The sequence below is a fragment of the Grammomys surdaster genome, unplaced genomic scaffold (assembly GCF_004785775.1).
Source record: "Grammomys surdaster isolate TR1022 unplaced genomic scaffold, NIH_TR_1.0 234, whole genome shotgun sequence".
NCBI classification, from domain to species: Eukaryota; Metazoa; Chordata; class Mammalia; order Rodentia; family Muridae; genus Grammomys; species Grammomys surdaster.
Window position 1 is genome coordinate 1,344,061 of NW_021604679.1, and position 26,259 is coordinate 1,370,319.

Consider the following 26,259-nt stretch of genomic DNA (forward strand, 5'->3'; position numbering starts at 1 on the left):
TTTCTCTTGGCAAAGCTTACATCTAGCACTCCATTAGATAGCCTGGTCAAGGGGTTCAGCGAAATGCTCTCTAGCTAACCTATTATCAGCAAAGCTCACACTCTTAAGAATCCTACTTTTGATGGGCTCTGGTGATGAGGTGGATCTCCAAGTGTAGTTCCTCCAAGCCAGTGTGGGATGGTAACCTCCCAGATAGCTTTATAGAGTTCCTTCCTTAGCATTCTGGGAAATAATAATAATAATAATAATAATAATAATAATAATAAAAATGCAATGAAGAATCCATCATCTTCTCCACTAGGTATCTGGACTGAAGGCTTTCCACTATGTTTTCAACCATCTTCCCTGACAGGAACACTGTGTGCTACATAAGAGAGGAACTGATAATTTCTGTATCTTCACACAATGCAAAAACTATGATGATAGTCAACACCCAAATGTGGCCTATGGAAACATTAATTATGTTTTCTGTACTGTGTTAGGGAGTTTGTAAAGTGTAGCGACAGACTGGGACATATTCTTTGCTCTGAAGGGTGTAGAACCTGGCTGGGAAGATTCATTCTGCAGATGCACAGAGACCTAGCAAAGTACACTCTGAAAAAGTACAGAATCCCACATTACAAGCATTACTGATGTATGGAGACTTTGCAAAGAATACCCTGAAAGTTCCTAATCTATATTACAAATACTTCAGACTCATGGAAACTTACCAAACTACACACTGAACGTACTTAATCTCACATCTCACAATGTAGTGGTACGCTTTCTAGGATTCAGACTTAACATGCCTTTCTAAGAACTATAAGAGATTACAGAATGCTCTACCATGTATAAGAAGCAGAGAGGAAAATTTACAACTCTTTGTATTTTAAAGTGAACAATGGAAGGATAAACAGCTAGCAATGAAAACACATACCACGAATTAGAGAGCAAGGGGAGGGCTGGAGCTTTTCATACCTCCGTTTCTCCATAGTATTTTGTATTGATTATTTGGGAATTACACATCATGAGCCCTAGCACATTCACTTCCCAGACCTCTCAGCTCTGCACTCCAACCCTTTTGACCCCATCCTGGAAAAAGAAGAAGACAGAGAAAACAACAACACAACAATAATAACAACCACAGCAGCAACGAAAACAAACCAAGTCCAGGTTGTGTTGCCCATATACTCACTAGAGCATGACCAAACTCCTAGTAACCAGCTCTTTAAAGAAACCTGAGTCCTTTGCCACCTGTAGCCATCAACTGTGGAGATCTACACTTCAGCATCCTTATTGCAATTTTTAGTTCTCCTTAGGGACTTTTTGACTAGACTATTACCATTTTTTGTGGGAGTTGAGGGTAGGATGTCTTAGTTTGGGTTTTACTGCTATGAACAGACACCATGACCAAGGAAAGTTATAAAGGACAAGATTTAATTGGGTCTGGCTTAAAGGTTCAGAGGTTCAGTCCATTATCATCAAGGTGGGAACATAGCAGCATCCAGGCAGGCATGGTACAGGAGGAGCTGAGAGTTCTACATCCGTATCTGAAGGCTGCTAGCAGAATACTGACTTCCAGGCAGCTAGGATGAGGGTCTTATAACCCACATTCACGGTGACACACCTACTCCAGTAAGTCTACACCTTCTAATAGTACCACTCCCTGGGCCGGGCTTATGTAAACCATCACATGGGGGATAAAAGTACGAGGTGGGGAAAGAATTTGGAGAAAGGTTGGGGTTAGGTAGCCTTCTATGTCTTTTCTGCAGTCCTCAATTCCATGGCACAAGTAGCTTTCTTGCCCTTTAGAGTCAGTGAGGATATGGATTTATACATGGTTTCTGGAGACAGCATAGACTACTGATGGATACATGGTTTCGTGCATCAGCACACACCATGGACTGGACCACAGCATGATTTCCAGTGGCAGTAGAGATGACCAACATACAAATGCAGATACTATCATAGCCACAGCAGAGACTAAGGAAAACAACATGGCCTCAGGTAGCAGCAAAGGCCCCTCACATCAACACAGCACATAGACATTACTATGGCTTCAGGCTGCAGCATAGTCCACACAGACATCTACATAGCCTTCGATGGTAAAGCAGACCATGAACAGTGACACAGACTCCAGCTGCAGTAGGACCAAGGACCAACACGAGGCCCTCTGCAGCAGCATGGACCCAGAAATCACCATAGCCTCAGATGGATGCACAGGCTACTCACAACATGCCAACCCCACCCACCCACCCACCCACCCACCCACCTAGGTGGAAGCATGGCCCTCTGATCTCAGTGTGGCTTCAGGAGTCTGCCTAGACAAAGGACATCTATTTGACCTTTGTTGGTAACTCTGGACCAGGGACATCAACACCATCCCAGGAACTGTAGGACCATTAGCAATGGGTTCCCAGAAATTCCCTTTGCACTGTCTGCTCTGGCAGAATCAGACTCGTCTACATATCCTGACTTCTCCAAAAAGGTTACAATTTTATTCTCGATTTCTTCAGAACTGAAACACTGTGGAACTATCTCTTCATGATTTGTTCCCTCAACAAGCTGAGCCGTTGCATCAAGTCGTTGGTCTGGTTCAAAGTTTCTGGTTTGGAGCACAGCATCAATACTGGACTACTGCTGAGACTCAGTTCAGATATCCTGAGGTTGCCAGAGTCTGGTAATCCTGCAGCTCTGCTTCTGCAGGTCTGTCTTCTTCATGAGCTCTGGTAGCTCATAGATGGGGTAGATGTTGCAGTGGACTAAGTCAAAATGCTGGGTCTGGGCCTGGGTGGTAGGTAAGTTGGATAGCTTCGAGCTTCCCCACCCCTTCCCCCAGCTTCTGCCACAGCCGACCAGTCCCGGAGGCTTCTGGTACCTACATTTATAGCTGCAAATGGCCGTTTAACATTTTATGAAATTAAAATCAAATCAAAGTCAAAGACTTTTTTCCAAAATTAAAAATAAATTGAAACAAGGGAAACTTACTGTAGAGTAGTTTACCAAAATAGCCTTACAAGGGACCAATATTCTATCCCTTTAAACCGTATTTACACTGTTCAAACCTAAGACTAAGGAAAAAAAAAACAAAAGAAATTTTAAACTCTAATGAAGGACTCACTAGTCATAATGTAGGTATTAATTATGTTAGAAAATATGTGTTATGATAAAGCAATGAGGTAGTTACAATATGTTTAAGAATCAATTTTCAAAATAAGAAAAATTCAAATATAAGCGGTAATACCGAGGTAAAATGCTCATCATTGTATAATTTGAATAGAAAGTATTAGCAGGAACTCAGGTTTCCATTCTTTATGAAAAGCTCCACTACATTTCTTACTTCTCATCATTAAATTATAGCACACCTATAACAAATAGCCACAGCACAATGGTTACAGCTACCCATCCTTGTTGTCTTTTTCTGTCATGTGACCAACATCATGACCAGAAAACCCTTTTCCTTCCTTTTGAAGACATTACAAAGATATCAAGGAAAGTCATAAGCAATTTAGTAAAACATAACTATCCATTAGTGTAATAGTCTATTCTGAATGAATAAGTAAATTTAAGGATAAATTAACACTGCCATTGTGCACAACATAAAGTAAGTGTTTACCACTCTAACAGTGGTGGAACTCGGGAGCACAGAACCTGAAGTCTCATGCAGTAGCCAGCTTATTCACAGCGTTGGACAATTTATACTCTGAGGGTTAAGAAGAATATCAAGGACGAGCTGCATGTGGCAAAACATGTTTTTTCTTTTTCATAGCAGCATATAAACAAATAACAATAAGCAGTCATAATTAATAATTTGAATTAAACTTACTTCTTTCCCCTACACTGGGGAGAGGCACAAAAGCACACTGCAAGAACAATTCTGTGTTTCTGCCGAAACCAAGGTGACAAGACACTTGTTTTCTTGGAGTTTTCTCACAAACACTCTGAATGTCCCTCACACAGCTCCATTCTTGAACTGTAACGATGAAAGGGCTTTAAGTCTATTATTATTTTTCCTTTGTTTAAAATGACAAGTATTTAAGATTAAGTTTTAATTGAAAAAACAATACATTTGGGGTAGAGAAATTTCACTCTGTGAAAATTTTCTTTAGGGAAACAAATGTCAAGTATGACAAATGTTATCACTTTCTTCTTTTACTGAGGGAAGATTCAGAAGCTGACACTCAAAAAAAAAGGGGGGGAGAAACAATAAACCTGGGAAGGAAAGAGATTACTTCAGTTTATAGGTTCTAGTCCACGACAGAGGGAAGCCAGGTAAGAATGGTCACCAGAGTTTGAAGGAAGACCAGTGGAAGGGACTCTGCTTTACTGGATCGCTTTCCCTGGCTGGCTCAACTACCTTCTTAAGCACAGTAGGCCCACCTGCAGAATAATGGCTACTCCCACAGTGAGCTGGGCCCTCCTATACCAATTGGCAATCAGAAAAATGCCACCCAGACATGCTCATATGCCAATCTGACAGAGGCAGTCCCTTAATTGAGGCTCCCAGGTGACTCTAGGTTTGTGTGAAGTTGACAATGACTAACTAACCCCTGTGCTGGAGAGATGACTCAGTGGGAAGAACACTTGTTGCTCTTGTAGAGGACGCAGGTTGCAATTCCAGCACTGTGATGTCCGCTCACAACCGACTATAACTCTGGTTCCAGGAAATCTGTTGACCTCTGTAGGCATCAGGCATGTATGTGCATCACATACATATATGCAGGTAAAACACCCAAACATATATAAGATACATAAATAAATGTATCATATATTACAAATAAATACAATAATAATATTATTATAAAATATTATTTATAATTAATTTTATTAGCTTTTGATTTTATTTTGTTACATTTTTATAATTTATAAATAGATGAAAAATTTACATATATTATACAAGATATTATATGTAATTAATAATATATTATCATTATAATTTTTAAAATATTATTATTATTATTATAAAAATTAAATGAACAAACATTTTTTAAAAAGACACTAACCAGCACAGACTCTAATGTGATTTCTCACTGACAAAACCCAGGCCTGAAGTGGCTGATTCCTAGCTGGGAATGGGAGGTATACATACAAAATAAGGCTTCTCAGAAGCAAGGACACTATCAAGTACTGTTGAGATAAGTGAACAAGGCAAAATAGAGCCAAATATGCAGAACACCTTAAATGCATGGCCACTGCCCAAAACTGGAATAATTTCATCATCAGGCCAGCAGAAGCTTAAAGGTGATTATCAAATTAAACAGGAGAATCCATGAAATTATAATAATTGTGTGGTTGTCATCCAAGTAAAATGCTGAAATTAAAAAAAAATCATAAAACAAGAACTCAAACTATTCCAAACAGAGTCTTAGATAATAGAGACCTCTCAGGGTGGGTGGTGGCCAAACCTTCAAGGACGTTCAGGTAACATTTTCAACCCAAAACAGACTTACAGGTGTAATGAAGAGCTTATAGGAAACAGAAGCTACTCAACCTCATTTGGTGAAACTTTAAAAATTCACATGATGGGACTATAAGAAAATGATGCCATCACTCTATCATCATGAGCGCTGATTAAGAAAAAAGTGATGTTTACACTTAGGGAGACATGGGTCATTAGTGAACCGAGGGACATATGTGGGTACAGAATTGTGAACACAACCATCACTCCTCCCCACACTACTGCAGGTATAAAAGACAATGTTGAGACGTCAAGGAAAACTGAAACACAGTTATTACATGTTGGAGTTATGAAAGTGAGGTAGCTATAAAGGACACTTTAGAGACAAGAAACAGATGAAATAAAATCATGGCAGAATGTTAAACCTCGGCATGGGTATCTCCAATACATAATGTTTTGTACTTTCCTCTATGTTTTAAATTTGCTCTCCCTTAAAGAAAAAAAATAAAGAGGAATAGTATTGTATATTTGTGTACAATTTTAATGGATTAAAGTAATAATGCTGTCCTTTGAGGTACTTTAAACGGATACGCATTGAAAGAATTCTCACTGGAGCATGTGCTGCAAATGGGCTCTCTCATAGATGTCAGTAAAAATGTAAGTGTAACCAACAAATGAAGGTTCTGAAGAGAACATGGAAAACCAAGGCTTCTGAGACTGCACACTGCCGTCTATGCAGCCCTGTAGGATAACTAGGCATACACTGAATTTTGTTAATATAAATAAAGTCTGGAGTGTGTACCGCACACCATAGGTGCAAATGTGCATTCCCCCTGCAGACTTAGCTCTGTGTTTATCTAATCCTGTCTAATCTTAAAGACACATAGCCAAAACCATGATGCATCCTTTTTCAAGTGTGAAAATATAGAGCTGGGAAGGTGGCTCATCACTCAAGAGTTCTTGCTGCTCTTGGAGAGGCTCCAGGTTCAGTCCCCAGCACGTCCTCCATCCTCAGGTAACTTGAGCTCCAGGGACTTTGACAACCTCTCCTAACCTCCAAATGTACATGAGCTCACATAGGCATACATACATACATACATACATACATATGTACATACATACATTCATTCATACATACATACATACATGCATACATGCATACAAATAATTTTTCAAAGGTCTTTTGAAAATAAAAAAAAAACAGATCTCATGATTCACTTGGGATTTTATATGACAAGAGCCTGATTCATTCATTATTTCCTGGGATAAGTGATTTTGAGAACAGAGGAATATTATTTTTCTTATGCATCTTCTAATGTCCAATTAGAAACAGTTTACAGTTTTTAAGGAAGACGTTTGCTTGCCTTAAAGAAGGAATACCAGGCAGGAGAAGTCATTTACTTATATAGGTCAGTATCCTTCTACCCCTGACATTCTAGTTACTAAGACTTACTTGTATCCTTATGATTTTGTTTGATGTGAGTCAGACAAGAGAAACATATATTGCATTTATTTCTCAAATTGCCATATGAAATGTTGGGTCTGGGCTGCAGCGCCATTAAGAGAATTCTCCACCTACATACAGTCCACAGAGCCATAAACAGGTGACTTTATTTGTTTTGCATTATGATTTGAATATGGCACCATTGACACTATATTCAAACTCTCTTTTATTATAGTTGTAGTTTGGACAGATCTCTCCTTTCTCTAGTTTGTGCTCTCTTCTGCTTTCCGTTCTTCATTTTATACTTCCCACAGAGGGAGCAGGAAATGGTTCACAAGGGATGGAAGTTATTCTGTTCATTAAGGAATCTCAGAAGATAGAAAGAAAATGTCTTCAGATTTCAGGCTGGAGCACTTTACCCTGCCTTTGGCAAGTAAAACATAAATCTTATAACCTCACACTGTATTTTAAATTTAAAGCTATGGGTAATTTTCAAACTGAATGACTTATTTCACTAATTTGAAAAGGCAATCAAATTGTGTAAAAGCATATCTTTTTAACACCTATAATGTTTGCAATAAACATTTCTACATTTGGAAGTTGGATGAGTCTCATGGGTGAGCATGCTGTGTTCATATTTAGAATATTTTTAAAAAAAAACATTATGAAAATACCGCATAACATTCACACAGCTACTCTACAGAGAGCTGTTCATAGGGAAAAAATTTTTACTTTTTCTTAAAGCTGAGAAACAACAACAAACTCTGCATTATGCCCCAGCTGAGGCTTGAATAATGAAATGAAATAAGGTCATCACTGTAGTGACATCTCCCTGGAAATGTCACCACATTTTGTTGCAAAACACAACAAAGACTATGGGTTTGCATACGTAATTCACCTGTCTCCTGCAGGCACTGTGAACTTCCTGGGACTTTGTGCATTTTTTTTACCCCTCCATTTTTCCTTTTTGGAAACGAAGCCTGGAGGGAGCAGACTTCAGAGATTGACTGTGTGCGAGGCAGTGGAGCCGGGGGTGAAGCAAGCCTGCTTCGAGATCCCAGCCACAAGACAGGGAGACGCGAAATCCATAGGTCAGCCTGGCGATCACTTGCCTTTGGGCCTTCAGACAAATTTAGCAGCTGGAGAACCCTAAGGAATGCTGATCTGGTGTCTTTCTCCGAACTCCCCAATTTGAAAAGGAAAAATAGAACACGCCACCTGCTATTGCTGCTGTGTGCAAACAAGTTTCAGTCTGACTTTGTGACTTCTGACTTCTGTAAGAATATTGTCCCAACTCAATACCACATCAGTATTCTTCTCTGTCCTCCTGCCTCAGTGTACCTGCCTTTCTGCTAAATCCCTTACCCTCTACCCAAACCTTTCCTTTTACCTGTAGTACATATTATCTAGGAAATTTTTTCTAACATGGGAGTAATGCAAATAATAATGAGGATGAGGATCAGGAGGATATATTATATATGTAATAAATATATTATTAATATTATTATTAAAACCAATTAGAATAAATCATTCTCATATACATGTTTACATTTCTGATAGTTATTGCTTTCAAGAAGAAACTACTTTAGATATGTTTCTAATGTTATCTTGTTACATAAGTTAGAGAAATGCAGACTCAAGAAAATTGTCTTCACTTAAAATTTATAATATGTTGATCACTACCAGGAAGCTGTTGATTAATAGGTTTATATCAAATTGGAGGTATTTCCCTGAACTTCAGTCTTAATTGGTGTTTTCAGTAGTGATTTGGAAGAAGATAGAATGCTTTTTTATAACACATTAAGAGTGAAGAGACTATCTATCAGCATTGGTTTTTATTTTTATTATTATTTTATTTTTTTAGAGACAGGGTTTCTTCGTGTAGCCCTGGCTATCCTGGAATTCTGTTTGTAGACCAAGCTGTCCTTGAACTCACAGAGACCCACCTGCTTCTGCCTCCAGAGTGCTGGGATTAAAGGCATGTGCCACAAAGCCTGACTTCCTTTCCAGTTTTTAATTTTGTTTAACTCAACACCCGGAGCGATTTGTCTTTTTAGCTGCTATCTACAGCTGCTTTTAACCACTACCTGCACAGCCTTCAGAAATCTCGATTCTCAATGGAAGGCAGGTAAACAGCCATGGATTCATATTGTTGGTTTGCAGATGTGAGGGGTGACGGCAGCCACACTTCCTTCCCTGACTATAGGTGATATCTCAGCAAATTCGGCTGTGCACACATATGAACACATTCCTTGTCTCTTCTATACATTTCTCTAAAGCATATAAATGATTGAAGTGTTCCTTGCTGATTCCTCTAGGAATTAGAAGTGACTCATTAGTAGTACCTAAACAGTTGATAATACCAAAGTGAGTTTGTTTTCAAGCCAGGCAGAGAGACCCAACAGAGGGTCACAAAAAAGAGGTTCTAGTGTGTCCGTGAAGCGACTGGGAAACTGGGCTTTCACAACCTCAGGAAAGCTGCTTTGAGGCAAGTCTTTCCATGTGGAGGATTTTGTGGAGATCAAATAGCCTATGTTCAGGTGAACAAAGCAGGTCGAGGGTTTGAAGGCAAGGGCTCAGAGAATCCGGAGAGGCAAACTGGCATTTCATACCATGATTGTAAAGTATCGTAAGCAAGTTTGTGGAGGTAGATCAGGGAGTTGTTTGCAGCTTGTTTTATTGTGCAAGTGATTCCTGGAGTGTTACATTCCCACTGTCAAAGGCAGTGAGAAATGTTGGCATGGACAGTGAAGGTGGTTTTCATCCGTGAACTTAAGCTCTGATGAAATAGTAAAGAGCAAATAAGGAAGCAGAAGTAAATAAAGTCCAAGTGTGCATAGGCCTGAGTCTAAGCTATGAAGTATAACTTAGCTAGTCATGTTCAAGATTAGATATGCTACCCAAGCACACAATGAAAGTGGTCGGATTTAATACTAATTAATTTGTTGTCTTTAGGAAGGAGAAGTCTGAGCTAAAAATTTGACTATAAATTCTGAAAGTTTGTAATTAGAAGTGGCTCATAGAAACTAATTCAAGATGAGTTGGCTAACGATCTACTATAGAGTGTATTGAGTAATAGTCCAATATTGAGTGTAGCTCATATGTAGTTTATTCATGCATCTGTCTGTCTTTCCAATAGTTGATGGAGCTGGTTAGCTATGTGGGCACATTTTACTTCCTGGGCTATAGCTATCAGAAGTAACCAAGTTAGTTTCATCCTTGTTTTAAAAAAAATGTATTCATCAAAACCCAAGTGGGAAGAAATTGCCTTAGGACTTATATGCTCTATTTTAGTCTGAAAGCCTGGCCTTTCTGGAGGAGAGAATAGTTGAAAACAGCTGCTTAGTAAAGTGGCAGTGCTGATACATTTAAGAAAAGAATAAAATGATATAATATGCATTTATAGGGTTGCTAATTATTGGTAATCTTGTACCAAACATGAAATTGAGTCTGGATTTCAACCAAACTAGGAGGACTTTGAGGGCTATTTGATTGTTAAAGCAGGGTCATGGCTTACACAGGGTTAGCTTAACAGGAGTCTGTTAAGTCTTTCCTAGTAGGGTGAAGTTGGGAAGTACTCTGAACTCTGTACACTCCCAAAGAAGGCATGTTATTGGTAGACTTTTAGATAGCAATGCCAACAATGTCAAGAGTGCCGAGGCACTACAACCCTAAAGGATGGCTTGATGGAGTAGAGATTTCACAGGACCAGAAGCAGGAGACCATTCCGGGAGGAGCCACAGCATGGAAACGTTACCAGATGACTGAGGCTTGGTTGGTAGCTTAGCTTTATTTACCAATGACTACAGAGCTGTGAGTTTAGAACACAGCCACTTGTTCATGACCCCAGCTATTTAGACTTGACTCTGTATGTACCGTGGAGACTTTAAATGGTTTTAAATTGAATGTAGAAGATAATGTTCAGTACAAAATGGTGCCATACGTATCTGAAGATGAGCACCCATTATGGACATATTTAATTCATGTGGGACCCAGGATGATGCTCCCTTCATTCTTTACAGATATAAAGAAGCACAAAATACATGGGCGTAAGGCAGCGATGAAATGGAGCTGACATGAAGATAAAACTGGCTATGCTATAGGTTGGAAAATAAAAGTGAGCCTTCCATTCAGGGCAAGCCATAAGTGGCATCTCAACAGTTGCCTATATCTCACAGTGTCTGAAATATAACTAAGTTAAAAAAAGAGAGGGTCATATATTAGAGAGGATTCCTCTACATAAAGCATACATTTTCACTGAGAGAAAATTTGTTTCTCTTGCTTATGTATGCCCTGTGATGAGTATTAAAGCTGGTGCATGAAGTAAAGGACATGAGAAAAGTTGGGTGTGAAACATGACGGAGGTCAAAGTTATGAGAGAGAGAATGTTGCCCACTTTGAGCCACTGTACCGACACTGACGCTTAAAGCAAAAGTGAAAAGATAAAACTGAGGTGGAGAGTATGATGCTCGGTTAAAGTCTGGAGCCCATAGAGCCTGATATGCCTATTAGACATCTAAGAGTCAAGAGTTGACATCTGACAGAAAATAGATTGCTTTTTACAGGTTATATGTATTCTAGAAATTAAAATGGGGCTACCATCTAAGATGTGACAGCACAGTACATGTTGACACACTGACTTTTTTTGATTTATTTATTTTGATTGTGGTTTATGTGTGCATATGTGTGTGTGTATGTGTGTGTGTGTATGTGTATAGATATGTTCATGTAGATGTCTGATGTTGAGTGTTGAGACAGGGTTTCTCATCAAGTCTGGAGCTCACTAGTTGGATGACACTATCTTGTCAATGAGCTTTAAAAATCCACTTGTCTCTGTTTCCACATTGCTGGCATTATAGGTGCACACCACCCATTTTTACGTAGAGTTAATTGAGCCATCCCTTCAGCCCAGCTTTAATAATTTGAATTGCTCTGAGGTAAGATGGACTGAACAGAGTGTTTCTTGACTGCAGAGCTGTTTAACTATTTCAGTCTGAAGCAGAGTGAACACATGCCTATGACAACATAGAGACAAACATCGAGCTGGAAGCAGGTGAAATTCCAAAATCCCCAGCTGATCCTTGGTAAGGACTTAATGATTTATCAAGCTTTGCCCACTGACATACTGAAAGCGACAGTTAACAAGTCAGCACACCCTCTCTTTAGGTCCAGCAATGTTCAGTTCAGGCAGAGACTCTTGAGTCAGGCCAACTTTTCCACTTTTTCTCCTGACATCTCTTTGGGTAGTTGACATTGCAATGCTTTTATTTCTTCATTATTAGTATGGAACAATGATGTTCCCACATTACTGAGCTTTATAAGATATTTCTTTTTAAAATTTTTTTTGGACAGTTTCATATGTATTTATGATGTAGGTGGTTACATTCAATCTTCCATACCTTCTGTCATTTCCCTAATTATCTCTGAACCCCTTCATAGTCCCAACTAATAGGTCTCCTACACATTTGTCTTTGTGTGTGTGTGTGTGTGTGTGTATGTGTATATGTATGTGTGCATGTTGCTAAGGCTAATTAGACTGATAGTGTTAATATGGATATGGGGTTATTTATTAGAGCATGGGTAAATTACTCCTGAAGAAAATTAGAACCCCCCTTACGTCTGTGACCATTACATGCCAAGAACTCCTTAGAAAGGAGTGGTGCCTTGTAAATACCTTCTCTATCCACAATGGAGTGTTAAAGGGCCCAATCATGTACTGCTCTTAGGCAAGTATTCGTAGCTTTAATGTGCTTCTGATGGCTGTTCACAGATGTTTTTGGCTTGAAAATCGCTTCTCTACAGAGACTGTGCCTACCAAGATTAGCTAAAATTGCCTTCTTGTTCAGCTGTTCTCAGTAATCCCTCATCCCTATCCATCTGTATATAATAAGTACCGTGCATTTTCACAGTGTTGAGGCTCCTCCATCAGAATGAGCAGAGCCCACCTGAAGTCAGCTTTCCTGCCTTGTGTCAGTGTGTGTCCTTTCTTCAGTCTCCTGTCACCCCTACTCAGGGTTTTGAGACCCAAACTATGTAAGAACAAGGCACCTATTACTTTGGGAAACAGTGCTATCTACCCATGCAGAGTACTTCTGTTCCAACTTGTTATTACTATTATACTATTACTATCACTATTATTTTGTGGGGGAGGTAGGTGAAACAACATCTTTCTACGTATTCCTGGCTACCCTGAAATTCACCATGTAGGCCTATTTTAGAAATAAAACAACTGGGTGAAGAAGTTAGGTAATCATCCTGCAGAGGCAAAGCTGGACCTTGTACCTTTGTACTGCTGACTGATCACTGTGATATTTGAGGGTTCTTTCATGATGTCCCAGTCCCTTCTCTGTATAGTCACACATTATGTGCAGTAACTGTGTGGCCAAAGTGTTTTCAGATGTGCTTTTAGGAAGGACTTGGATGCTCTCTAACACTGGATGCATTTTACTTATATAATGTCATCGTCATTGACGAGTTTCTATAACTACACTATTTCTTGATTATTTGTAACAGTAAATACTTCTTTTCAGAGTGTGGCCCTTATTAGCTGAGCCCATTACATCTTTATGTCAATTTTAATGTTATTATTTGTACTGTTAATTAAGGAATAATGTGGTGTTTAATACTTTTCTAGATCTATTTATTAAGCGATAATGACAAAAGTATTTTTCTGAGATCCTGGTGTTAAATGTGACTGTTTTGTAAGTAATTACTACTTTCAAATTCTTTTGAGGTGTCTTGCTGCCTTTAGAAATGGATTGAAGTGGCTTATTGATGAAGTCCCAACTTAGGATGAGATTTTTACCAAAGAAAACATGGTTTCAAAAAAATGCAGAATGTTCATGGCTTTTAAAGAACTGTATGTATGTGGACAATGAGGTCCTGAGATCTTTAGCAATTAAAGAAAAAGGGAGAATCTATTGAGCTATTAAATTCTCAACTTTTAACAACACACAGAAAGTACACTGAAAATGCTAAGGATAATTTTTTCTATTGGTTTAGATATCTTCTCTATAAAATAAAGACATTAGAAAGCAGGCTCTTGCATAGGTCCTAGGGATTGGAGAGAGAGTAAGAGAACAGGATTCGTGCTATGTTTACCATGAACTGGGAATGTGAACATTCATAAAATATTTATATAGTCAAATGAATCAGGGGAGATAGCTCTATTGCTACCAGGGAATGTCTCTCTGACCCAGGAAAGTATGGTGTCTTCTCATGTTCTGGGTCACTTGTGTCACTGTCTGAGCAACAATCTTCTCTGTTCATTTATTTGTTTCACTCAGTCCTTAGTATTCATTCCACATACATTTCATAAATAGTAGATATGAAGCATGGTTAGTTTGCTGGATAGGCAAAAGACATATTACCATAACCTTTACTCTCTGTGGAACCTGTTATGTAATGAGGAACCAGTTGAGGCCAATAAATTCTGATAGTGATTTGACAGACATCATGGGATTCTGTAGAGGTGAACAGAGTGGAAAGGGCTATGTAGATTACCAGCTTAAGGACTCAAATTCTATTTTACTCCTCTCAACAACCCTAGTCAAGCTCAGAGAAGTCAGGGCAGCTGGAGGTTGAAGCATTGGCTCACCATGCATCAGAAGTTAGGAAGCAGTGTGATGACAGCCGCTGGTCAGCTCTCTTCTTCCATTTATACAGTCCAGGATTGAGGTCAGAGAATGGTGCGTCACACAGCAGGTGAGAGATCCCATCCCAGTCTATGTACTCAAGATAGTCCCCTAAAGGGACACCCAGGAGCCTATCCGACTGGTGATTCTAGATTCTATCAAGTCAGTAATAATCATTAACCATCACAAAAGACTTGTAGGTGTAACTTAAAAGCAGTACCCGACTGTTTTCCCAAATGATAATATTAAGATATAATATAATAATAATAATAATAATGCCCAATCCAGATTCCAGTTTCTTGGGGTGTAGGTGTTCTAACACAGAGGAGAAGCCAGCTGTGGTGATTTTACTCCTTTGACACATGGATGTTCTATGATACAAAAACTTTGCATTGTTCCACGTCTCAAAGCATCATCAAAAACAACTGTAACAAACAAACAACAACCAAAGACCACATAACCAAGCCCCCTCAAATTTAATGATGTGTGAAAGATTTTGGGACAGTATCTTTTACTCTGTCATTCACACGATCCTGGGAAAACTGATATTTCTACTTCTCAGATGAGGGAATTGAGGCATGGAGAGGTTAATTGATTTCCTCGAGGACTTATACATGGGTGTGGTAGGCTGTGGAAATGCTGACCCTTGGGAAAACCAGAGATGACTCTCCTGTCCTCTCTACACTCGGCATGTGGAGGAGTCACATTTCTACCGTCAGCCTCATACATTCGACTACTGTTGGTAATACTCAGAATTAGCAAGCTTCTCATGCTTGGAATGTTGTTTCCCCTGATGTGGTATACCTAAAGATAGTTCCATCTTTCCTTAGATTTTTGAGTATTTAAAAGATAACAGGTCGATGAGTTTCCCTTCAAATATCTGCTCATTTAATTAAGCTATCCCCTCTAGACCCTCTGTAACTCAATGTCAGTTACTCTTAACCTTCCTAATGGTATAACCCTTTAATACCATTCCTCATGTTGTGGTGACCCCAACCGTAATATTATTCCATTGCTACTTCATAACTCCAATTTTGCTGCTGTTATGAATCATAATATAAATATCTGATATTCAGGATATCTGGTATGTGACCCCTGTGAAAGGGTCATTCAATTCCCAGATGGGTCATGACCTGCAGGTTTGAGAACCACTGCACTATGTAATACCAGGTGGTCTTGAACACCTGATTCTCCTGCCTCAGCTTTATAGGACTAGAATTGCAGTTGGGTATCACCATGTGAGACATTTGATCCAGATGCATATTTTTTTCTTTGCTTTAAAGGAGGTTAAATATTTTGTGTTGAAACAAAGGATGTCTACCCACATCTTGCTTTAGTGATATGCATCAAACAGTAGTAACATGTCATGAATTTTCAAATAATGTGTTCATAGTTGGAAATGTTTGCTAAACAGGTTGCTGCAAGGGGATTGATAATAATGCCTATATATTTGCTTGTTTATGACTTGATTATTATAAAGTCAGCAAATTTATATTATGTAGAAATATGGGCATTCAATATAGCTCACTGTTTAACTAAGCTTACTTTGTAACATTGTTTTCACAAAGATTTTCTGAATGTACTTTCTCTCTCTGACATATTTTCTCATCCTGAAGGACAAATTAGATTGGAACGTGGTAGTCTTTTTTTAAAAAAATCTATGTTTAAATAGTCCAATATCTGGCTTACTGTATTTATAGTAAGAAAAAGCTTCTAAAATATATTCATATTTTCAAAGACTATTTTAGTAAGTTTTGTGAACCAAGAAATGTTTTGATAGTCTAGAAGTTTGTATGCAGGTAATAACTCTAGCTCTGGAAATCTTAATTATTTTTAATGTAGAAAGATGAACAAAGGTTTGTAGAAGATAAGAGTTGCATAGCCTGATACTCTGTAGGACTCAAGAGCTAAGAAGACAAGAGCTACATACTCTGCCACTGTTGAGCACCTAAGAGCTATGTTGACTAATATTTATGACTCTTGGATGGTGAGAGACCCTTATACAGAATTAAACTGGGAAAATAAGGTTTTCTGTTTTGTTGTTGTTGTTTTTCTTATTCTTAACTGAAATACTGAAGTTGGAAGATAATTTGAAACTCTGATAACACCCCAGCAACTGCTTCTGGGAGTGCTTTGCTAAAACAAAGAAGCTAGTAAATCAGATATAACGACAGAGAAAAAGTCACAGAGAATGCAAGCATGGAGCACAGAGTGCTAATTGTAAGGCAGGCCACCAGCATGCGGAGCACGCACAGAAAGTACCTGAGGTCTGAGGTCCTCTGGAATACATCTTTGGTGATAACAACACAGTCCGCAACAGGGATACTTTTATATTTATTTTATTTGCCATTATTGCCAGAGGCCTCAAATCCCACATAGTCAAAATCTCCATTCACTGCTGCCTGCTGGGCATTTAACAAGGGCTCTTGTAACAGGACCCAGAACAAGTATGAACATGAATAAAAAGTGCAGGGGCCAGCCAGGCACCACAGGCTGTGAGGTAGCCAAGTGGAGGCATTGGAGGGAAACAGAGAAAGCAGACAATGACCCCGAGTGCCTCAAGGCATGGCTTCAAAAGGTGTCAACACCAATTAAATTGTAAAAGCTCTGTCAGTGTCTGAAAAGTCATCCAGACAGGGACAAGACAGTACATAAATCAAAGGATGGGACGAGATTCTGTATGGCCCATGCTGGACCAGCATCCGCATGTGTGTCTGGCAATTTGTGATCCATATGTGAGCCTTCAAGACAAGCATGTCCTTAAAGATGTAAATGCCCTTCTGCTGGAAGCACACTTGTCTCACTGCTGGCAGAGCCTGGAAACCTTTACCAGCAGGTGTCCGACGGGGGTTCCCAAAGGTAAAATGCCTAAGAAAACACTCCATGACAGCTGAAATATGTGCAGTTGATTATGACCAAGGATAAACCAAAAGACAACTTGGCACAAGCAAAATAGTGACACGAGCTATGGACAAGAAGTAAGGTGAAACACGATTGAGAGATTTCTTTGCTGATAAAGCCTCCACAGAACCTCTGTTTTCTGCAACAGGACATTTCCAAAGCAACTCATTAACAGGGGATTTATTTCAAATACTAACAATAGCAAGGAGATAACTTTTCGTGTCTTATTTGGTCATGGAACGTGCTAATGTGGCTTTAACGGAAGGTACCCTAATCTCAATTCATGAACTGCCTCCCTCTCTCTCTGGCACAATGACTCTTTCGCCTACGGGTAACTATGATAGGTATGACCAATTTGTTGGACGACTTTCAAAGTGACAGCAGAGCTGAGGAGGAGAAGAAACGCATCTTTATAGCTAGAGGGGGGTAGGCAGGGAGAACTGTCAAAGTATTTCTCATGTATTTGAAAGCTAAGTTATTTTCTTGGTCTACGGAACTTTTTCACTCAGCAGATCAAGTAAAATGCCTGAGGTTTGAGGTAGATGGATTCATACGGAAGAGTAGACAATAATGTCATTAAATTTCCAATGAGTCATTAAAAAAAACCCTGAAAATATTACTCTTGCTTATATTCTTTCTAAGTGGAAGACTATTTAGGGAGAGGATTTAGAATGAAGTCAGTTATCTTGAAACTATTTAACGTAGCTTAAGTTTTATTTTGAAGGAAAAATGAACTGAATATAAAATAAGGTACCATATCAAGTACTGAGTATCAGATGACATGATCTAGTTAAAACTTTCTTTTACAGTAGAATAGTATTTTGGAAAGTAAGTTTGATAATCAGAAGTTAGGAAGTCAGTGGTGAGTTTATGTACATTTTACTTTTGATGTGGCTAGTCAAATGGGGATGCTTAAGACAGTACTTTTCTCTCTTATATCAATTCTACATTGATACTCTGGATAGTAGTGTCCCTGGCTTGATTGCTGGTCATGATATTTCCCTTCTCATAGTATTACTGTATATGTTTTCAAAATTGTCACCATGAGTAACAGGGTTTATACATCCAAGTGTCTACAATTAAATGTCTACTCAGAAAAGACATACATCATATCTAATTAATGTTAATTGTCTACTTGTTACAACCTAGAGTCACCTGAGAAGAGAATCTCAATGAAGAACTAGATCAGGCTGACATGTGAGTATATCTGTGAGGACTGCCTTCCCAGTTTTTGGAAGACTGAGTTTGAAAGTACTCAGTACCATTCCTTGGATTAGGGCCCTGACTATATAACAGAAAAAGTGAACTGAGCAGTAGGCACACATGCTTTTTTTTTTTTCCTCTCTGCTCTGGGATTTAAGTGGGTTAGTTGGTTCAAGCTCCTGCTTTGAATTTCCTGCAATAATGAACTCTAATCTGAATTTTAGTCAAGGTATTCTATAACAGCAACAGACATGAAACATGATGCCAAGCATCTCATAAAACTGCACATAACTTCTAAAAGTGAACACAGTCTCACACCGAAGCTGGAAAGAGGAGGGATTGGGTTTTATGAACGGTTGTTGTCAGTCATAGATGAGTCTTCTGATAAAACAATCTAATGTTTCTCTTATCTTTCTCCAGCCAACATTCAACCACATCATAAGATAGACAACCTAGGTGTCTACCACACTCTTCATTCAGCAAAGTCCAGGACATTGCATGCTTCCCAGAAGTTAGATGGGAAAGTGGCTCCATTTAGAATGAAACTACGTAAACTGAAAAGGTATTTCCCCTACCAATCAACATATCATAAATCTAAGAATGACTATGGGATTCATAGTCATAAAGGAGTTGTCCTTTGGACAAGATTAGAGCCTCCAGGCTCAGGGTGGGGAGTATTCACTCCCTACGGCTGCATTTTCTGAGAAGAGACTCATATTCTCTTGTTCTTGGTGACTTAAAGCCCCAAACTCTGTAAGTTCAATTCACTGTTTATGCCTTCGTGTCACAGTTGTATTGGGAAAAGTCCACTTTTGAAGAATGAATAGTTTTCTCAGTCCAAGGAAAGTCAGATACCACAGGTGATTTTCCATCACACAAAAGTGCAAGCTCCTTGAGTCAGTCACAGATGCCCTCTGCCAGGGAAATTTCTCTAAACGCGTTTGTGTTTCTTATCTGTTTCATTCAATTCATCATGTGACCTGAAGTTCCCAGAAAAAGACCACACCTGTGCTAGTATTTTAAAAGGATGATGGATTGATCAGAACTTTGTGATGGTGGAGAGTTGGGATGTTGCAGATTCAGAGCCAAGTCACAGACAGATTAATCCTTTTCCAGGTTTCAGTGCTGACAGCAGCCACATGCTTGTTTTGCTCCTTGTCTTAACAGCGATTTCATTTACCTGGTCTTTGAAAGGCTGTGGTCTTTTTATGCCCTTTTTAATGCTCTTTTATAGTTGAGACTCAGTTGCTTCTTCTGTTCTTACTGGTTGTACTGGCTAGTTTTACTGTCAACTTGACAGAAGCCTGAATCACTAGGAAAGAAGCCATCTTAACTGATAAAAATGTTTCCATAGGATTACCCTTTAGGCAAGTCTGTAGAGAAGTGGTTCTCAACCTTCTTAATGCTTTGGCCCTTAAATACAGTTCCTCATGTTGTAATGTCTTCCCCAACCATAAAATTATTTTTGTTGATACTTTATAACTGTAATTCTGCTACTATTGTGAATCATAATGTAAATATCTGATATGCAACCCCTGTGAAAACCCCAAAAGGTTTGCAACCCACAAATTGAGAACCATTTCTATAGAGCATTTTTTGGCTTGAGGATCGTTGTGAGATTGCACAGCTCACTTTGAGCAGTGCCACCCCAGGATGCTGGTCCTGAGTACTATAAGAAATCAGACTGAGAAAGGCCTGAGGAGCAAGCCAGTAAGCAGTAGTCCTCCATGGCCTCTATTTCTCCCTTGAGTCTATGATCTGACTTCCTTCAGTGATGGACTATAAATTACAAGATGAAATAAGCCCTTTCTTCCTAACTTCTGGCCAGGATGTTTTATCAGAGCAATAGAAAAGTGACAAACACCCTCATTCCTCATTGTATATTTTACTTTATTTTATTTCTCACATAAACTAGTCTTATGGTTTACAAAATGGTATCCTTCTTTTCCAATGATAATCAGTCAGTTGTAACACAGATCAATTAGCAGACACTCTAACTTTCCTAGAGCTACAGGCTTATTTTGCATGTGCTTTATAAATTACTATAGAGTTGTCATTGACTAGGACTTATCACGTAGTGCCTAAAGCTATGAGAGAGTATATTTCTGTCATCTGTTATGACTTTGTGTGTGTGTTCTAGCAGATATTGCCCCTTTTTGCTCTTATAAATGAAATGTGGACTAAGAGTACAGCTTGGAATCTGAATCCTGAAGCCAGAATTTCCCCTAAGTCAGTTACTCCTTGGTTACTGGTACCCAAAAGTTATGATCATGGCAAGTACTTGATGTTCAGTCTGTGGTCATGATTAATTCGGGTGGCTGAGTCACACATGTGCCCTTTGAACAAAGATTTTTGCCTATCCTATTACATGGGTCTTGGCCAACTCTGGGAGGGTACCTCCACTAGATGTGTTTAGTCATCTTGTGATTTATTCCTGCCGTCTTTTCGTGGAAACTTATCTCTGTGGATTTGGAATGAAACGTATTCCGTCTTCTGTCATGGAAGTGCTAAGAAAAGTCATCATGTTGGATATTACAATCTACATTTTATAGGCACTTGGGGTGCCTTTAAAGAGACAGGTGATGGGAGTTTTTGATATTGTACTGTATAAAACTTGGTGTGATTCTAAGTCAACCTGAGAAACTTTAGATAGAATAAACTAGGCTGAACACACATTGTGAATTCAGGGAAACTGGGAAGACTGAAAGACAGCTTTCTCTTGTACGATATCAGGTGCTCCCATTAACCAGGACTAAAAATAATAACCTGGCAATGATGATGGGTTGATCATCTGCCGAAGAACCTCTGAGCCTTCTGCTAAGAAACCATTGCATGTCATGTGCATGCTCAGAGGCCCAACCCATTAGCTTTAGGCTGTCCCTTTTGCCTGGGGCTCTTAGCTTTTCTGCTAACATAACACTCTCTTCAATCCTCCTAGAAATTTGTAACTCTTTGCTTAGGAACCTCATCTATAGCATCAGTCTCCTTCTTAAGTAGTTAACTTGAACTTAAACCTGGCTTTCTCCTATGCTAGGCATTGCCTCTTACCTCAGCATTTCAAGGTGGGGCAAAACAGACATTCCTTTCTACATGTTGACTCATGGCCCTCTCCCCGGGTCTCTAAGAGCCAGGAATATTCTTCTCTCCCACTTCTTCTCTTTTCTTTCCTTTTAAGATTATGACCTTCCTTCCTCTGCTTAAGTTATTGGAGGATTCAGCCTCTCTGTTTGGATAGCTACTTGTTGAATTATAAGTTTCTTATCTTCATAGAGAAAGCCACAAATGAAGCCAAAGAGAGAATCAAAAAGTAGAGAAAGGTGCTGATTTGATACAGATAGCTATTTTCTTTCTATTTTTCTTTTCTTTTTTTTTAAAGAAGAGTTAATTATGTAGTTTGAGATCCTAGATCTAGTTACTAAGAATCTATACTTGCACTTTTTCAAATCAAGTCATCTTTTCTGTTAACAAGTTTTCCAACTCTTTTAGTATCATTTGCAACTCAATAAGCCATTTGAGAGCAAGCACCAATCAGAAGCCCAGGACAGAATTATTATATGACAACAGACAGTGTGAATTTACTGGGAGCATAGTAGAATGGCATGAGTATTAGGAAGAATTTTCTAAGGAGGTTTTTAAAAATGTCAGCTATTTAGGTTTTAATTTAGACTGTGAAAAGCTGTATTACATTCATATTCATGTCTTTATATCATTTATGAACATGAAAACACTTAAAATAAACTGATGATAGAAAGCACACAGCGCAGATACAAGTGCCTGTATCTCACTCATGTTTTGTTTGTAAGAAATCAAACGCCCTAGTTTGTTTTCTGTTGCTGTAATAAGACACCATCACCAAAAGCAAGTTGGGAAGGAAGGGGCTTCTTTTGAATTACAGCTTATAGTTCGTTCATCATGGGGAATCAGGGCTGGAACTCAAGGCAGGAACCTGGAGGCAGGAACTGAAGCAGAAGCCATGGAGTAATGCTGCTTACTGGATTGCTCCCCTTGGCTTGCTCAGCCTACTTTCTTATACCATTCAGGACAATTTTCCTTGGGATGAGAGTGGCCCAGTGGGCTGGGCACTCCCACATCAATCGTTAACCAAGAAAATTCCTCAGAGGCTTGCCTATAGGCCAATCCAACGGAAGCAATTGTTTTACCTTCTTTCCAGATGTTCCAAATTAGCAAGAAACTAACGAGCATACCACATTATGGCATTCGCTTGACATTTGTGTTATGCTAATTGGATCTTTGACTGGGCTACTGTGCATGTTAAATGAAGCACCGAAAGGAAAGATTCGAAAGTGTGTTCCATGAGGAGGAAAACGATAGTCAGTGGAAGTGAGATACTAATGAACCAACTTTAGCTCTCAGACTTTTCTTCCTCAGAGACATTTGACTGCTAATAGTTAGAGATATAAATTTTCATTTTACTTAATTTAAGGAGATTTAAAGGAAAGTGTTGAGGTCTTTGTTCTGCTTAATGGCTTAAAAAATTCTATTGTGCCTAAAATCCGAGTATCCTTTATCCATTTCTTAGTTTGGGGTCATGTTGGTTGGTTCCATAATTTCGCTGTTAAGGATAGTGTGGCCATAGCTTGGATGAGCAGTTGTCTCTGTGATGTGCTGACTTTGAATTCTTTGGGTAAATGCCCAGCAGTGGCAGTACTGGGTCATATGACAGTGCTAGTTTTAGTTTTTTGAGGAACCTCAATACTGATTTTCATAGTGGCTAGACTAATTTACATTGTCACCAGCAGTATCCCTTTGTGTCTGCATCCTTACCAGCATTTGTTATTATTTTTTTTTCTTAATAACTGCTATTCTGACCAGGGTGACAGAGACCCTCAATTCAGTATACTTTCAATTTCTATTTTCCTGATGACCAAAAAGGCTAAATAGTGTCTCATGTGCTTATTGCCCAGTGTGTTTATCTGTTGAGAATTTTCAGTTGATGTTATTAGCCCATGTATAAGTTGAGTTCTTTGAATGTGTGTGTGTGTGTGTGTGTGTGTGTGTGTGTGTGTGTGTGTTTGTGTTTTGAAGTTTTATTGTTATTGATTCTGGTTAATCATTCCATATAAGATATGTAGGATTTTTAGCTGTCAGATACTGCAGGCTGTCTTTTTCGCTGGTTAACTTTTTCATTTGGTAAGCAAAAACATTTTAATTTCACGAGACCAGTTTGTCAGTTGCTTTCATCATTTCCTGAGTGACAGGAGTCCGATTCAGAAAGTGGTGTCCATGTCTGAAGGGTTTATCTTTGCTTTGATCAGTTAAGAGTATCAGGTCTTATATTAATGTTCCTGCTCCTCTTGATTTTAATAACAGTCAGAAGTAAGGATCATTTTTTTTTCATTCTTCATTTATGGAAGAGATTGTCTTTGCTCAGATATGGCTGTAGCTTTGTAGGGTTGAATCTGGGCCTTCTATTGTCCCATTGGTCTCTGTGTCTGGTTTTCTTATGTTCCATGCTGTTTTGGTTAGTGTGGCTCTGTAGTATAATTTGAAATGAGCATGATCATACCTCCAGAACTATGTTATATTTTTCTCAATAGGATTGCTTTAGTCATGTAAGTCTTTCATGTGTCTGATGATTACTTTTATGATTAAAAAATATTTCTGTGAAGAATGGCATTGGAATTTTGAAGGCTAGTGACTTGCCTGAATTTGTAGCTTATTTTGGGAAGTACACTAATTATCAACATACTCATGTTTCCAATCCATGACTGTGCAAACATTCTCCAGCTTCTAAGTGGCCTTTTTTATTTCTTTCTTTAGATTTTCTAAGGTTTTCTTTGTAGTCATCTTATGCATCTTTGGCTAGGTTTATTCCAAGATATTTTTGATGTTGTGAGTAGGACTGTTTCTTCAACCTATCTCTCACCATGTCTGTCAGCAATATATGGGAAGGTCACTGATTGCCAAACATTAATTTTGTTTCCTGTCACTTTGCTGTAAGTCTTCATTGTCTGGAAGAGTTCCTGGCTGAATCTTTATGGCCTTTTGTATATAGAATCATATCATCCCCAGATGAGTAAACTTCATTTCCCTTCTTTCCTGATCTCATCCATTGTCTTACTGGCCTAAAATCTCAACTACTATACTAAAGGAGACCAGAGAAAATGATACTATCTTGTTCCCAGATTTAGTGGAACAGGTTTGTTGTTTTCCCCACTTAGGATGATGTTAGCTATAGGTTTGTTGTATATAGCTTTTATTACATTGAGATATGTTTCTTTTTTTCCAGCTATCTAAATGTTTTTATTACAAAGGGATTGAGTTCTGTCAAAAGCCTTTTCTGAATCTATTGAGATAGCATGTGATTTGAGTCCTTTAATTTATACGACTCATTGTAGTTATCAATTTGCATGTGTTGAATCTTCTTGTGTATCTGAAATGAAGCCAACTTTATCATCATGAGTGATCTTTTTGATTCATTCTTGAATTTGGCTTTCAAGTATTTTAGTGAGCATTTCTGGTACCTATTTTCATCAGGAGGTCTGGTGCATAATTTCCTTTTTCTGTTTGGTGTCAGAGTAATATCAGCTTAGTTATAATAGTTGGGTAATGTTCCTCCTTCTTGCCTATTAAATAGGTTTGCAACACTGGTGTCCGTTCTTTAAACGTCTAGTGAATTAATCTTGGCCTGGACATTTTTTTTAATGTTCAAACATTTTTTTTTAAAGGATTGCTTCAGTATTGTTGCCAGTTACGGATTTGTTACTTGCTTGTCTCATTTCAGTGAAAAGTTGACGCTCAAAGCATACATAAATTCATCCTATTTCTTTGATATTTTCAGATTTAGAGAAATATAAGCCTTCCAGGTGTGTCTTAGTGATGCTTTCACCATCACTGGCACCATAAAAACAGAATGTGTTCTGAGAAACTTTGAACAGCTAATCACTGGCTTCTTTCTCTTCCTCACTTTCAGAATATTGTGAGTGTTCCCCCGTGTTTCTCCACTAACACCTGGTGAAGGATGGACCCAGAGGAACCTCAGGGGATCCGAGAGGAGAATCCCAGCTACCCCTGGGATTTGTCAAACTCTTACCATGATTCTGCTTGTCTTGCCTCTCATGATATCAACTAGTCTTCGTGGACATAAAGGAGTGCTGATGTAAATGATGGCCAGAAAGAGGCTTGGTTTGAAAGCCAGGAAAAATTTCCACTTGTCACTAAGGAGGAACTCATGTCTTCATTGAAAAAATGAAAACTTTTGCTCAGGGCTGGAGGGATGGCTCAGCGGCTAAGAGCACTGACTGCTCTTCCAGAAGTCCTGAGTTCAATTCCCAGCAACCACATGGTGGCTCACAACCATCTGTAATGGGATCCAATGCCCTCTTCTGGTATATCTGAAAGCAGTTACAGTGTACTCACATAAATTAATAAATAAATTTAAAAAATTTTGCTCAGCTTAGTTATTGGATATTTATGTATAACTTGCAGGTTATGCTTACCAAGAAGCCCAGAAATAACATAGTGACATTTAAAAAATCTTCTGCTTCATCAGGTTCTCCCTTCCCTTCAGAATAGCGTTAATGGCTCTCTATGTACTCTGCATTTTCAGTGTGTGATTACTGACTCCGGAAGCTGTCACGTAAGAACCAAAGTGGGAAATATGTAAAACATCTGTTTTTGTTTTGTTTTGAAATTCGGATTTTATTTTTATTCTATGTACATTGGTGCTTTTTACATGT

General features: G+C 38.7%; 1 long non-coding RNA gene across 1 annotated transcript in view; it reads left to right on the forward strand.

The window, feature by feature from the left end:
• Positions 1 to 19,051, forward strand: part of LOC114626385 — a 34,468-nt gene extending 15,417 nt beyond the window's left edge. The window contains exons 2-3 of the long non-coding RNA XR_003712230.1: positions 18,506 to 18,553; positions 18,980 to 19,051. This is a non-coding gene — a long non-coding RNA (uncharacterized LOC114626385). The remainder of the gene's footprint in view (positions 1 to 18,505; positions 18,554 to 18,979) is intronic.
• The last annotated feature ends 7,208 nt before the right edge of the window (positions 19,052 to 26,259 follow it).